The 14246-nt window shown below is 40.4% G+C and overlaps 1 long non-coding RNA gene across 1 annotated transcript; it reads right to left on the bottom strand.

The window, feature by feature from the left end:
- Positions 1-9470: 9470 nt before the first annotated feature.
- Positions 9471-13763, bottom strand: LOC149918464 (uncharacterized). Its single transcript, XR_016465487.1, has 4 exons — positions 13721-13763; positions 11922-12035; positions 11302-11390; positions 9471-11128 (listed from the first exon to the last, which is right to left on the bottom strand). It is a non-coding gene; the product is annotated as an uncharacterized LOC149918464 (long non-coding RNA).
- Positions 13764-14246: the final 483 nt, after the last annotated feature.

Consider the following 14246-nt stretch of genomic DNA (forward strand, 5'->3'; position numbering starts at 1 on the left):
AAGATGGCTTTGGTTGGGGCCTGTGGCAATGCCAGAGTTCTGTTTGGACCCCCATTGGTTTTTGGTCTCAGGTCTGGCATGGAGCAGAAGAAAGATATAGTATGATTGAAAAACAGTTATTGGATGCCTATTCAGCATTACAGGCAGTAGAGCCAATAACCCAGACTGCTGAAGTTATAGTGAAGACCACTCTGCCGATTCAGGGGTGGGTGAAAGATCTGACCCACCTTCCTAAGACAGGGGTGGCCCAAGCACAAACAGTGGCACAATGGGTTGCTTACCTCAGCCAAAGGAGCAGTCTGCCTTCATCACCCTTAAAAGAAGAGCTTCAGAAGATCCTAGGCCCAGTGACCTATCATTGTAATGCACCAAAAGAAACACTGGTCTGTCCACCAGAGAAGAGTCCCATTCAGGAGGGGAAATATCCTATCCCTGAAGATGCCTGGTATACAGATGGGTCCAGCAAGGACAACCCGAGCAAGTGGAGAGAGAGAGATAGCATACCATCCTTTGACTGAGACAATCTGGTTTGACGAGGGGGATGATCAGAGCAGCCAATGGGCAGAACTGCGAGCCGTGTGGATGGTTATAACCAAGGAACCCGGTGATGGTATTCTGAATATCTGTACAGACAGCTGGGCTGTGTACTGGGGGCTCACTCTTTGGATTGCACAGTGGGCCACCCAGGAATGGACTATCCACACCCGACCAATCTGGGGCAAAGACATGTGATTAGACATATGGAATACAGTCAAACACAGGACTATATGTGTCTACTGTGTTTCTGGTCATCAGCCCCTACAGTCACCGGGAAATGACGAAGCTGACACGCTGGCCCGAGTTCGATGGATTGAGAATTCACCATCTGAGAACATCGCCCGTTGGTTACATCAGAAGCTATGGCATGCAGGACAAAAGACAATGTGGGCAGCTGCTAAAGCATGGGGGCTGCCCATACAGCTACCTGACATTGTCCAGGCATGCCAGGATTGTGACGCTTGCTCTAAGATGAGACTGAGATCATTGCCAGAAACGACAGCCCATCTTGCTAGAGGACACAGTCCTCTCTAGCGGTGGCAGGTCGATTACATTGGGCCCCTTTCTTGGTCTGAGGGGGCGAGATATGCCCTGACCTGCGTCGACACTGCACGTGGGCTACTGCAGGCCTATCCAGTACCGAAAGCAAACCAGGCATATACCATCAAGGCACTGACTAAACTGATGTCTGCCTACGGGACACCTCAAGTCATCGAGAGCGACCAAGGGACTCATTTTACTGGTGCAACGATACAGCGCTGGGCAGAAGAAAACAACATCGAATGGCGATATAATCCAATGGGGGCAGGCCTCATTGAACATTATAATGGTATTCTTAAGGCTGCCCTGAAGACAGACTCCCAGTCCCTGCAGGGGTGGATGAAAAGACTGTATGAAACCTTGCGGGACCTGAATGAAAGACCCCGAGATGGCAGACCCAGTGCCCTGAGAATGCTGCAGACAACATGGGCCACCCCGCTTAGGATCCAAATTACGGGCACTGATTATCAGGTAAGACCCCAGACTGGTAATGAAAATAATATTCTGCTCCCTGCCCCTGAGAATTTAGAACCAGGCACCCATAGGATAAAATGGCCTTGGAAGGTGCAGGTAGGACCCAAGTGGTGTGGCCTACTTGCACCTTGGGGGAGACTGTTGGAGGTGGGAGGCTCAGTAGTTCCTCCAGTAATAGGTACATGGCCTACTGATATTGTGGTCAACACTCCAATCTTCATTGCTAAAGGGACCCCCATCATGTCCCTATGGCAGATCAGGACACCTCCTTTGGTGCCTGACATAGTTATGCAGCCACAGATATCTGGCCAGAAGGTGTGGTACAGGTGGCCGGGACATGCCCCAGTACAAGCGGAAGTGCTGACCCAGGATAGAAATATGGCCTGTATCTTGCCCTGGAGAGCAGACCTTCCCCTCCTGGTACCCTTGAAACATCTGTATTACTCCCCGTGAGTCTTCGAGCCTTCAGGATCACCGGAAGGAACAAAATGCCATCAAAAGCATTCCAGTGTTACAGTCAGATCACATGCGACACCTGGTGATGGCCTGTATGGGACTGATGGAACATAAGATGGACCTGCACCTGACGACCGCATGCCTCTAGTAACTTCATCGAGCACTGGCCCATACAAGAAAAGCAACACTCACCAATCGTCACTTGTCTTGAATTGTACCAACATGCGTTGCGATGGAAATTGTATAAGCGTTGTGATATAGTGGGTCTCTGTATTAGGAAAAGCTTACCCATTAGTCAACTTGATCACTGGTTCATGCTGTGAAGGGGTGGAGTGTATGGGAACTGCTGAGTCATGGCCTGAACCTCTGATTGATCACCTGAGGCGAGCAATGAGTCAGCCCTGGGAGCACAGGTGAAAGCAATTCATCTGTGTTGCAGGAAGGGGTGGAGCCTGGCTCCACCTCTCCTAGACCCATTTAAGAGCTGACTACCAGTGGGGAAGGATCTCTCTCTCTTCGGAAGATCCACTCCACTGGTCTTTCCTGAGTGAGCCCATGACATGGGTAAGCATCCTATTTATTCTCTTTGTCTTGCTGTGCCTAGCTCTCTTGCTTATTTCATTATTATAACATTTAATATTATTTGATTATATAATATTCCTTTATATAATTTTCATTGATTATACAGTACTGTTGGATGCAACAACAAAAAATCAAAGAGAACTTGCACATTTGATCTATTGAGTCAATTATAAGTCTCCAAGCAAAGGAATTAATTCAGTGTTTGTAAACAGTCAATCAGCTAGCACTTTATTAGCAGAGGTGAGCATAAGTATCACTGCATGATTTTTAGGATGTTCTTATTTTCATTGTTTTTGCAACAAATAGAATGTCACAGATGGAAGAAAATAGAGGTGATTACAGAAGATATTAACTCAGAATGAGTCTTGAGAGAGCATCTGAAAGTCTCCAAAAGCTATTCCTTACTGGAAATAGTTGACTATATTTTGTTTATATTATATATATCCAATATTTTGTGTCTTTAAAACTAAGATAGCTTTTGCTCATGGACTTCGCAATATTGCTGCATTCTTAGTGTATCACTTTTGTCTACCATGCTAGAGAACTGTCACGGAATTAACTAGATCAGTTTATGCCTGTGACAGGGGGCAGTAGGCCCCTGCCCCCCCACCCCCCGCCTGGGCCCGCAAAATGGGAAGGAAGGGAGAAAAGAAAAAAACAGCGGCAACAATCTATGGAGGTAAACTTATTTTACTAACTATGATATCGAAATGCAAAGTAATACAATATAATACAATCTAATTGAAATTGAGACTAATAAATCAAATAAGATAGGAGAGAGAGTTCCTGAGACCAAGTCAAACCTGAAAAAGCTTGGAACGGCTAGGAAAGCACCCTCCAGCACCCACTGCCAGGCAGTAAGAGACCGCCCCCCCCCCCAGAAGGGTCAGATCCCATGACTTCGTAATGTATAGGGATAGGTACGTAGAATTAGAGCATTAACACTTTAATTCCAGTACATGATGTTTTGATGTGGAATATTGAAAATCAAATAAGCAATACCAAAACCATGACATGAACACTGGCTTTACTTAAAACTCTGATTGCTACTACCTATTATGCTCCACTGGAGCAATTAATTACCTACTGATTTACCTACTAATCTTGCACTCAGGTTCAAACTTCACTTTAGTGAAGTTCTATGATTGGAAATCTGATGTCACAAGAGACTCTATGTAATCTTTTCTTGATTTGTTTTTCAACTAAATTAACTTAAAGTTAGTTGGTTTACTCACATGTAAAAACATGAGAATTTTTCGTGTGTATCACAAAACTACTAGAAACTGTACTATAGCTACCTTTACAATACATAGAGTTTAATGCCAACCATAGTATCTGTAGGTCATTTATCTATTGAGGAATACATATATTTCACAATTAGCTGAGAATACTGGAGATGCAATGTATATTGGCATACAGCCCTACTGCTGTAGAAACACAGTAGTGATGATATTTACATCTGCTCAGTCTTTCCTTGTCCAAAGAACTTGGCCAACATTCTCTAATGCATGGGCATTCAACTTTTTGGATTGCCCAAGCTGCAGTGAGTGAAGAGAAATCATTTTGGGCTGCATATATGTAAGTTGCTCTGAAAGAAATTCCACCTACTTATTTCCATGGAAACAACAACTGATAGAGCACAACAGCGTTGTTTGATAGAGCATTTCTCAGCTACAGAACAGTGCTTTTCATCATAGTCTCCACCATTAGCTATGAATTTTCACTAGAAATGAAAAAAAGCCTACATGCTGTGCTCATAAAAATCTGCACCAGTGGAGGTGATCCACTGTCACCACTGCTGAAATGTACCACCCACCACCTCTCTGTGCTCTCATCTGCTGTTTGGCCTCCATAAACATTCAACCAGCATCAGTGAATATCAATGGATGCCATTTTTTCTGCATGGAGGAATTCATATTCATACGCCTTTGCTTCATACATACTTTCGTATCAAACATAACACATTTTGTTAGAATGTCCCTCTGCTGCCAACTGTCTGAAGTGGAATTCTTACTGGAGGCTTCAGCCTCTACTGCTATATCACCAACATCTGCCTCTGATGTTGTGGGCCAACATCATAAAATAGGAGGTGTAACTTTCAGCAGAGCTCTTGTGAAATATGTAATATTAGTTAAAGTATCTAAGTGACAAAACTTACTTTATTTTAATGTTTCTTATTAAAACATTAAAATAGCAACAAAATCATAAAACTAGTGGGATATGAGACTTTGTTTTTATAAAACTAATGCACCAGGCTGGTTCAATGGCAGTGGTTGTCATTCTCAGTGAGCTCTCAGGTGTTCCTTAGAGATTGTTGGTGAAATTTTACTCCTACTGTATCTCCTCATTGAAAACAGTTGTTCACAAATATATCTAGTTGCCAAAAGAAGTGGTGACATGAATAAGGTATGGTTGTGCAGCATGGGATATTTCTCTTTGGTAAGAGGAGGCTTATAATAGTCTGGTAAAGATGTGGGAGTTGAATATCTGATTGCAGCTCAGTACATTAAATTTGAAAATTCACAGGTAATGTATTTATGTTGACTGAAAATGGAGTCCAGAAAATTATTATTTTTTTTTTTTGCAATCTTGAAGCCTATTCTCAAGAAGCCTATTCTCCTTTATCAAGACAGAAGGCATCGCTGCATATTTTTTGCTGTTCACAGGACTGTGTTTAGTCAATGAATCAAGCTGCACGCAATTACTTCCTTTAACTTGAGTCAGCACTTCACTGCGCCCTCCCTATGCCCTGGTTTCAGCCCAGAAAGTGCCAATATCACACAGATGTATGAGTGTTGTGAGTGATGGGTGTGCACTGGGGTCAAGCCAGGCCACTTACTGGAGTAGAGTCGCTGCCATGAAAGCTCTGGGCAGAGGGTGGCTGCAGGATGCCCTAAACCAAGCTGCATACAGCCTGTGGGCCGTGGGTTGACCTGCCTGACCTAATGCATCTGGGACTTTAACTCTGTGCAGGGAGTCATTATTAGTGCCCATTGCTTACTTGTGTCAGTAGGCCTGACATGAAATTTCAAAGTAAATAAATGCAATTGCTAGTTGATGACCATTCCCCATGTCAGCATGGAGTTAACTCATCCAGGATAGCAATGCGCCAGCCATGCAGGTTATGAAGTAGAAACACAGCAGGCAGTTAGTATGCTTATCTAAGTTGTGTTGTCTAAGTGCAAGGAAAGAGCTATTTTTGTCTTCTGCAGATGCAGAATTCAATTGTCATTTCCCTTATTCTGGTTAATTCACCAAGAAACATGTAGTATTTCATGTTGCTGCCAAAACAGTCTGTGCCGTTTTTTCAGGTACTCAGATACCTGGTCAATTTCCCTGATGACTTAGTGGTGCTATAGAGTGTCACTAAATGGGAGCAGTTTTGCCCCTTTTCATCTTCTCTGAAATCCTTTTAGTTATTAAAAAGAACATAAAAGGCAAGGGAAAAATCTACTGCAAATTTGATTAATGGTATTTGTCTCACACGTGACCACAGAGCACATTTAATATGTGGCTGAGCAAGTCTTCATTCACATTTATTCCAACCAGATCATCCTTCATAACAACAGTTCATATATTGTGACTGAAAGTGCAGGGAGGGGAGAACAGGATGCTTTATCAGAGTGTCTCATTTCTGTTTGTTTCTGATTTCAATATTCACAATAGGCTGACAAGTTTATTGCTTCAGTTCTAAGAATGAAAAATATGAAAAAGGCTTGTGGGAACATAGATCTTGAAGAGATTTCACTTACCCATTTTGCAGACAGAACTTTGACACCCCCACAGAAATGATCAGCCTTACAAGCCCACAGGGGAAGTTTCAAGCCTCACTCTATTGTAACAACATGTCAACCAGAGAGTCATTACTGAGCAGATAAAAGGGATGCAGTTAGTTAGATTTGAAGGACTAAGGACTGAAAGGGAGGTATAAAAGCTGCAGCTGAGACTAGAATTTGCAATCATTCTGAAGAACAAGGTGAAAATGGAGACTGCGATAACATGATAAATGGAACTGATCATATCCGTGACAGTCTTGATCTTCAAAAGCCCAGTGGGCTTGAATTTTGCTGATAAAGCTTGCTGTAATTACTTCATGTCATTCAAACTCTATGTGGCATAGGACAGGAGAAGGCTGCAGGTGATATTGTTAAGGAAAGCAAGGGCTTGCATGCCTTCTGCTCACCTTTGCATCCAAGCTGACAGGGAAAAACAGGCTGCAACTGATGAGATTTGCACTGACAAGACTTTTTACCATTTCTTATGATCCTGGGATTTCTTGGACTTTCAAGCAGCTTGTGAAAATACAGCTCATGTATCTTTTAGACACAGGGCATTTCAGAAAGATTTAACTTCCTCAAATGAGTGAGAAAAATAGGAATTCTACAGCATTAAGTATGTTCTACTGCTGTGAGTTTTTAAGGCCTGTTTTGATTTGCCACAGCTATTTGATCTGCATCTTCTAATCTTGATTTGTTAAAGCATGACTTCAGACTGGTGGTTAGAGAAAGCAGAAGCACATGAAAGCAGTCCCTTCTCTACAAAAATCTAGAGCAGGAATTTCTGTAAATGACATCCGCAATCACCAAATCTGCTCAGCAGCTCCCTACAACTGCTCTACTTTACTGGCTTTTCATACAGGGCAGTCAAATTCCACTGGCTGCAGACAGAAGATAGCCTGTAAGCCAGACAGGTCTGGCAGCAGCAGGATCCTAAATTACAAAATATAATCTGAATCCTTAGAGGATCCAAAAGGGATTGTCTGGAAAAAAAAAAAAACACAAACAATTGTGGGTGAAAGGCACTGCACTAGGAAGCCAGCTGATCCCCAGGGGTTGCCTCCTGCCCATACAGATAAAGCTGACACCAAAAAGGAAGGAGGAGGATCCAAAATACTAACCAAAAACTTCACCACATAGATATCCTAAGATATCTACAAGCAAATGTGAGTTCTTCATACTAGAGCAGCATTTATTTTCAAAAGCAGATACAACTGCCTCAGGAAAATTATTTCCAGCAGATGATGGGGAATCCAAATCATAACAAATGAATGCAAAACTGCTATATCCTGGCAGCACAAATCAGATTTTGAGATGATCCAATTCTAGCAGAACGTAAGAGGAGAAAGCAAATCTTATACCTAAGTCACATTCTAGATATTCATTACCCAGCTATTTCTAATAGAAATTATGAGACAGAAATTCTCAAAAAGCAGACCTTCTGTGAGGTGGAGACACACCAGAAATACTATCTAGAAGAATTCTCTCATCTCTCTATAGCAAAGAAAACCTAAGTTACAATATTTCAGAAACTGATAACACATTTACTATGTCTGATACAGAGAGAGAAGAGCAAATCCAGCAGCACTGCTGTTGTTTATTCCCTGTAGAAGCAGTAGATGGATATTTGGATCCAAGCAAGAACAATGATCCTTAAAAAAGATGATTAAACAAACCTGTACCATCTAGGGAACCCCTAGAAAACACAAGTTCTGGAAATTGCAATTGCTGTGGGGAAAAAAATAAATTATTCCTATGTTCACCATAAGACAAACAGAAATAAGTCAACAGATAATTCATGTGTCAGCATTTTAAAATGTGAAGTTCACCTTGGTCAGCTAGGTTTTTGATATCTGGAAGTTCAGTCATGACAGTCACCATAACATTTGGTCTAAGGAATCTGAAATTATGAACGTATGCCACAGTGCATGTCATGTGCAAAGCAAATGTCATTTCCTTCTGAAAATAACCCAGTCTTCACAAGGATTGTTCCAAGGAGTGCAGCAAGCTCACATAAGATTACTAAGAAAAATCAAGTTTTAAGCAGTATATGTGAGAAAAACAAAAAAGGATTTTTTCCAAGAAATAGATTTTCTATACTGGCATAAATTGAAAATTGAATGTGACATATTAAGTCAAAATAAATCTTCCCACCTGTAAAAGGAGTTTAATATGAGGGTTTATCCCTGAAAAAAAGGGAATACTATATATTTGTTGCCTTTTAGTCAATCTAAAATATGAAGTCACGCTATTTTTATTATTGTGAATATTACTGCAGTGTGCTGCACCATTTATCAGTAGTGCAAAGAATATAATTGCAGAAGAACTGTAAGGTATGTGTCAACTTGAGGCCTTTGTATTAGAAGTGGAGTTACTTCAACTGTAGGTTAGCAAAACAAATAGATACACTGGACACTGTTCAAAATTATTTCAAATTAAATGAGAACCAACAGTCAGTACAAAAGGATCTCCATGCAATCTGAAACAAACAAAACTGCTATTTCTACTGTAATGTCAACTAATACCATCTCTCTCAGACTGCAGTCACAATCATTGCTGTGTCAGCTAAAGCACAGCTATATGACACCAAAATGACCAGAGGAATATACAGATTGGATGGTGATATTTTGGAAGTCTTGTGTCAGAAACTAATTAATTTAATCTGAAAGTGATGCATTTCATAGAAAATCCTTAGCTTGTTTGAATTTGTATAGTTTGATTGTCTATATAAAAAACCCGAACCTTCAAATACTCGATAAATCAAATGTATATCTATATAGGTATAAATTCACACCTAATACAGAAAATATATTAAATGAATACACTGAATTTTTAAATTTTATTTTTCCTGTGAAACAGAGATGTGGCAACTATATAAATGTTACTTAATGGCTCTTTAAACTGACTGTGTATTTATCATGTACATTTTCTTCTATACTTAAAGCAAAGCTTTTCTGGAATTCATTTGTAACCATTTCCTGTAAGAATACTTTCAAAGCTGTGCTCAAAAACATCATCTGAAGCCACCAAAAGACACTGCTATCAAAAATGCCTAAGAAGAATTTTTTATTTTATTTATTTATTTATTTTTTAATCAGTAGCTCTTCTAAGTAGATTTCATACATCAATAGAAAGGTCTTTTTCTACTCAATTGTGTTATTGGGAATTATTTACTAGGTCTTGCTTACTAATTGTCTATCCATAAACAAAATGTTTAAGATGTCAAACATTATGAGGAAAAGAAAGGTCACTGCATGTTTTAGTGCCTTGGGGCTGGGCAGCGCAGGGCTTCTCAAAGCTTCGGCAAGTTGCACTAAGCTGTGTCAGCGATTTCACAGATTTTTCACTCAATTTCCAGGCCAGCACGAGTCCATAGGAACATAAAAATGAAGATATAAAAACTTCTCTTTTCAGTGAGAATAAAAAGTAAATCTTGAAAAGATAAGCCATAATAAACTGAGACAAGGCAGGCGGACCTTTAGGGAAGGAAAACCTGTCACAAAGCAGAGCTGAGCGAAAGAACCATGCACCAGAGGGCAGAAAGCTGAAGTAATGCTGTGACCTGCAGCCTAGAAGCACTAAGCATGACATCAAATGCCCAAGTCTTCTGGGAGTCACTGCTGCAGAAACTCAACCAATACAACCATTGCCTGTTTCAGCTTGTCTACAAATTCCCATCTGCTTTATTAAGCCACTCTCATTTGATCTTTAATCATGTATGCCTCTGCAGTTTACAACGAATAGAAGACTTTCTGTTTTGTCGTTGCCAGCGTGCATCACCCTGTCTCACAACTGGCATTATTCTGACAAGAACACATTCAGAAAACAGCACAAGGCAAAACTTTACAGTTTGATATTAATCCTAATCCAAGAAAGAGCAGTGCAACCATTACAGTAACAGTCTGTTAGTATTTTGATGATCCAGTAGAGGAATAGACTGAGTTAAAATCCCAGACATCAATAACTTGTCTGCAGTCTGGGACTGCAGGATTTAAACCTCACAATCGATCAGGCCACCAGAACTAGAAAATTGGAATGTGCCTTGTAATAACTCAGTGGGCTGAAATGCGCAAGATCAGCAAGAATTTTAAATGGGTTGATCTTTATCTGTAACAGTCATTTATTTCTGTTTTTATTTTTTTTTATATATGTCCTTCTATTATTTATCACATGAATAAGGTTTATTGATATTTGGGTTATCTATAGAATACACAACGGAAAGAATTATAGGCTAATGCTTTTGCGATGTATGAAAGTATTATATATCAACAACAGATTTGAAGTGATGTCAGTAATGAGCCAAAAGTGGACTTTAATAAGAATCGCAAGTCTCTAAATAAAACAGTGGGAAAAAAAATAAAAGTTTTATGCAGTATCTAAGGAGACAGAATGCTTGTCTCTCTAAATAGAGAAACAAAAAAGTGTCAAAAACAAACCCAAACCCTGAAGGACTAACAGAAAAGGCAAAACATACATTTTAAAAGCATGTAAATCACATTTTCCTTCTTCACTGCTTTCTTACTTTCAATTTATCAAGAATTTCTGGATTGCATGAATCTGAATGATCCTCTTTAGACATTCTTTTACCTTCCAGGTGTGGGTTTTCTGCGTCCCTCTTCTTCCAGTACTTTCTCCCTGTGAACTGCAGCTTCCAGTCCTTTGCTTCTACCCTCAAGCCCATGGTCTCCACAGACTCTCCAGAAACAGCTTCAGCTCTGCCTCTGATCCACTTCATTGCTCTTCCAATGAACAGCCCACACAACCTGGAAACAAACCAAACAAAAGGATATTCTCCTTTGTCTGCTGTGTAATCTTTGAGGTACAGTTTGGATTGTGGTTCAGTGCAAACAATCCATCTCTATAGCTCACCATTCTTCATGTAGTGTAATAGAATCATAGAATGGTTTAGGTGGGAAGGGACTATAGAGATTGTTACCTCAAACAAATGTTCTGTGAACACGTTGCTAGTGCTTCTACTATTGTTGCTCTACATAGTCCCTGAAGGACCTGAAGGGTCTCTAGGACCTGTAGGTAGAGCAGCATGAAGGGAATAAGTTCTTTTACCATCAGCACATTAGTGTTTTGAAATTTCTATTTATTAAATCTAGAACAACTGTTGAAACTTTTCAAAATATTATCATTATGAATGAAATTGTTTGGAGGTGAGATGAAGCTGGACTGGAGAGTGGGAAGGAAGAGACCAGTTATGCAAATGTAAAATTACCTCAGATACATTTCTCCTCCCACAGTTTTGATTAAGTGATTTCAACTTTAACAAATGTTTATTTCTTCAAAAAATATTTTTGACAGGTTCAAGGTAATAGCAATTAGCAAAACATGGAAATACACCAATTCAATTTTTCACTCAATTTCACGGCCAACATAAATCCAAAGAGACATAAAAATGAAGATATAAAAACTTCTCTTTTCACTGAGAATAAAAAGTAACCCTTGAGAAGATGATAAGCCATAATAAACCGAGGGAAGGCAGGAAGAGAGCCATCACTCTTCAGCTTGATGGTAACCTTTCTAGGTTTAGAAAAGAAGAGGACATGCCTGAGGGCTTCACTTCGAATGGAATTTCTGTCCTCCAGGCTGCTTCAGTTATCACTTCTGCCTCTCCTACTGCAAGTCTCAGTCAAACATCACACACAGTAGGATACATGAGCCCTGGAAACACATGGAAGATGAACTGAGGGACTAACAGAATTTCAGCTGTTTGAGTTATTGGTTCTACTGCATGTAATGCAGAGTAGACAGCCAATAAGAGTTTTTCAATCATACTATATCTATGTTCTTCTAAATGCCAGACCTGAGACCAGAAACCAATGGGGGGGACCCCTCCTAAGATGGTGGTGGTCCAAGCAAAAATGTGGCATGATGGGTCGCTTATTTCAGCCAGAGGAGTAGTCTATCCTCATCACCAATAAAGAACTACAAAAGATCGTGTGGTGCGGCACCACAGTGTGGTGCGGCGTGAGGCACCAGAAGAAATATTGGTCTCTCCACTAAAGTAGTGTCCCATCCAGGAAATATCCTATCCCTGAAGATGCCTGGTACACAGATGGATCAGGCAAGGCCTCCTCTGATTCTTCTACTGCTCTGTCTCCCCCAGATCAGTTACTAACTGGGCAGCCTGTTGAATCACAGCCTCCGAGGCCACCATGGGGTTTAATATGGAAACTAAAGTCCCATATAGGAGAGAAGGGCCCTGCTGTAAGATTATATCTTGCATATCTGCCAAAAATCCTTATCATACCTAGGCTTTCAAACGAGTTCTCATATATCGCTTTTCTTATGCTCAGATCACAAATATAATTTTGAAGGTCCTTCATAGAGGATATAATCCTGTGTTTAATGGAATATCTGATTTGTTTGGCCAAATCACGCAGCATGCTGCCATTAACCAGTCTATTATCGAATGGTTCTCATTGTTATACTGAACAGCAGCATATAGTCTCTGCCTGAGGGCAGGGTGCACCATCATGGTGGCCAATTTTGATACTTCTGACCCATTAACCATGACACCTTCTGCTCCTGAATCCCACAATCTAAGTTGCCACGTTGGTACACTCTTTAGGCTTCTGTTGAAATTGCTGCACCACATTCATTAATTCTGTTAGTTTGTATGGTCTAGCTGTTATATGTAAATGTATTTGGCAGGGGGCACCTCTGCCAGTCTATCTTGTACTTTCTTTGTCTTTTGAGTTATAATAGGACAGAGTTCCAAGGAGCCTATCATAAATGGAACCTCTAGATCTGATTTAGAGTTTTTATTTTCCTGATCAACCAGGTCTGTTGTTTCAGAGATGTGGTTATTATCTATTGAAATATTGTGGATCTGGCCTATCGGGGGATTGAAAGATGGTCTTTTCCCTATTAATATGCTAAGTTCTTGTTTCTGTTTTTCAGTGCGATCTTTCAATTACTGTTTTTCACTTTCTGAGGTGTCAGCTCTTATCTCATCTTGATTTAAGGCATTTAACAGTGGCCACGCCACTGTAGAGGCAGCTAACTGCCATTCTTCTGTAGTTAGGATGTCTTTATCTAATCCTTCAAAGTATTCTGTCATGCAGAATGAGGAAATATTCCTCCATAATGCATAGGAGACCGCATTTCTCAACTATGGTTGCTAATTAGTAACAAGGAGAACCCAGAAACTCTGGGATCTTTTTGGGGATCATTTTATCCAAGGGGGCGATGTTCTCCCTCCTAACCCATTTATTGATGTTCCACAGAAAAGATATTATACCTATTTTAGCCTACCTCATCAAATATACAGTCAACAAGCATACAGAGGTTAGGCTAGGTAGAATTATCGCAGTGGAAAAATAATAAATGGAAAATATGCTCACCAACATCGTAGGCTTGCAGTAAAATCCACCAGGAGCCATCTCCAGAATGAGATCCTTTCTCAGAGGCAGTCAGCTCTTAAATGGGGTCTAGGAGAGGTGGAGCCAGGCTCTACCCCTTCCAGTAGCACAGGTGAATTGCCTTCACCTGTGCTCCCGTGGCTGACTCATTGCTTGCCTCAGGTGGTCAATCAGAGTTTCAGGCCATGATCAACAGTTCCCATACACAGCCCCAGTTAATACAAATATTTGCTTCTGAAGCTCAGGCTATCCCTTAAATACTTGCATTTTATCCTTCCTTGCTTCTGCATGTCTCCTGCTAGAGATGCCATGAAACCCAAAGAGCATTTCTCCTCTCAAGGTCTTCAGTTACACAGAATTCTAATGCTATGTGTGTATTTGACAAATCAATACACATCATATACATCCCTGTCTTACTTTTATTCTATTATATCCTACAGTTGCAAAAAAAAAAAAAAAAAAAAAAAAAAACCAGAAAGAAAGAAAGAAAGAAATCAACTCTCACAAA

This window comes from Phasianus colchicus, chromosome 3, assembly GCF_987193195.1.
Source record: "Phasianus colchicus chromosome 3, bPhaCol1.hap1.1, whole genome shotgun sequence".
NCBI lineage: Eukaryota > Metazoa > Chordata > Aves > Galliformes > Phasianidae > Phasianus > Phasianus colchicus.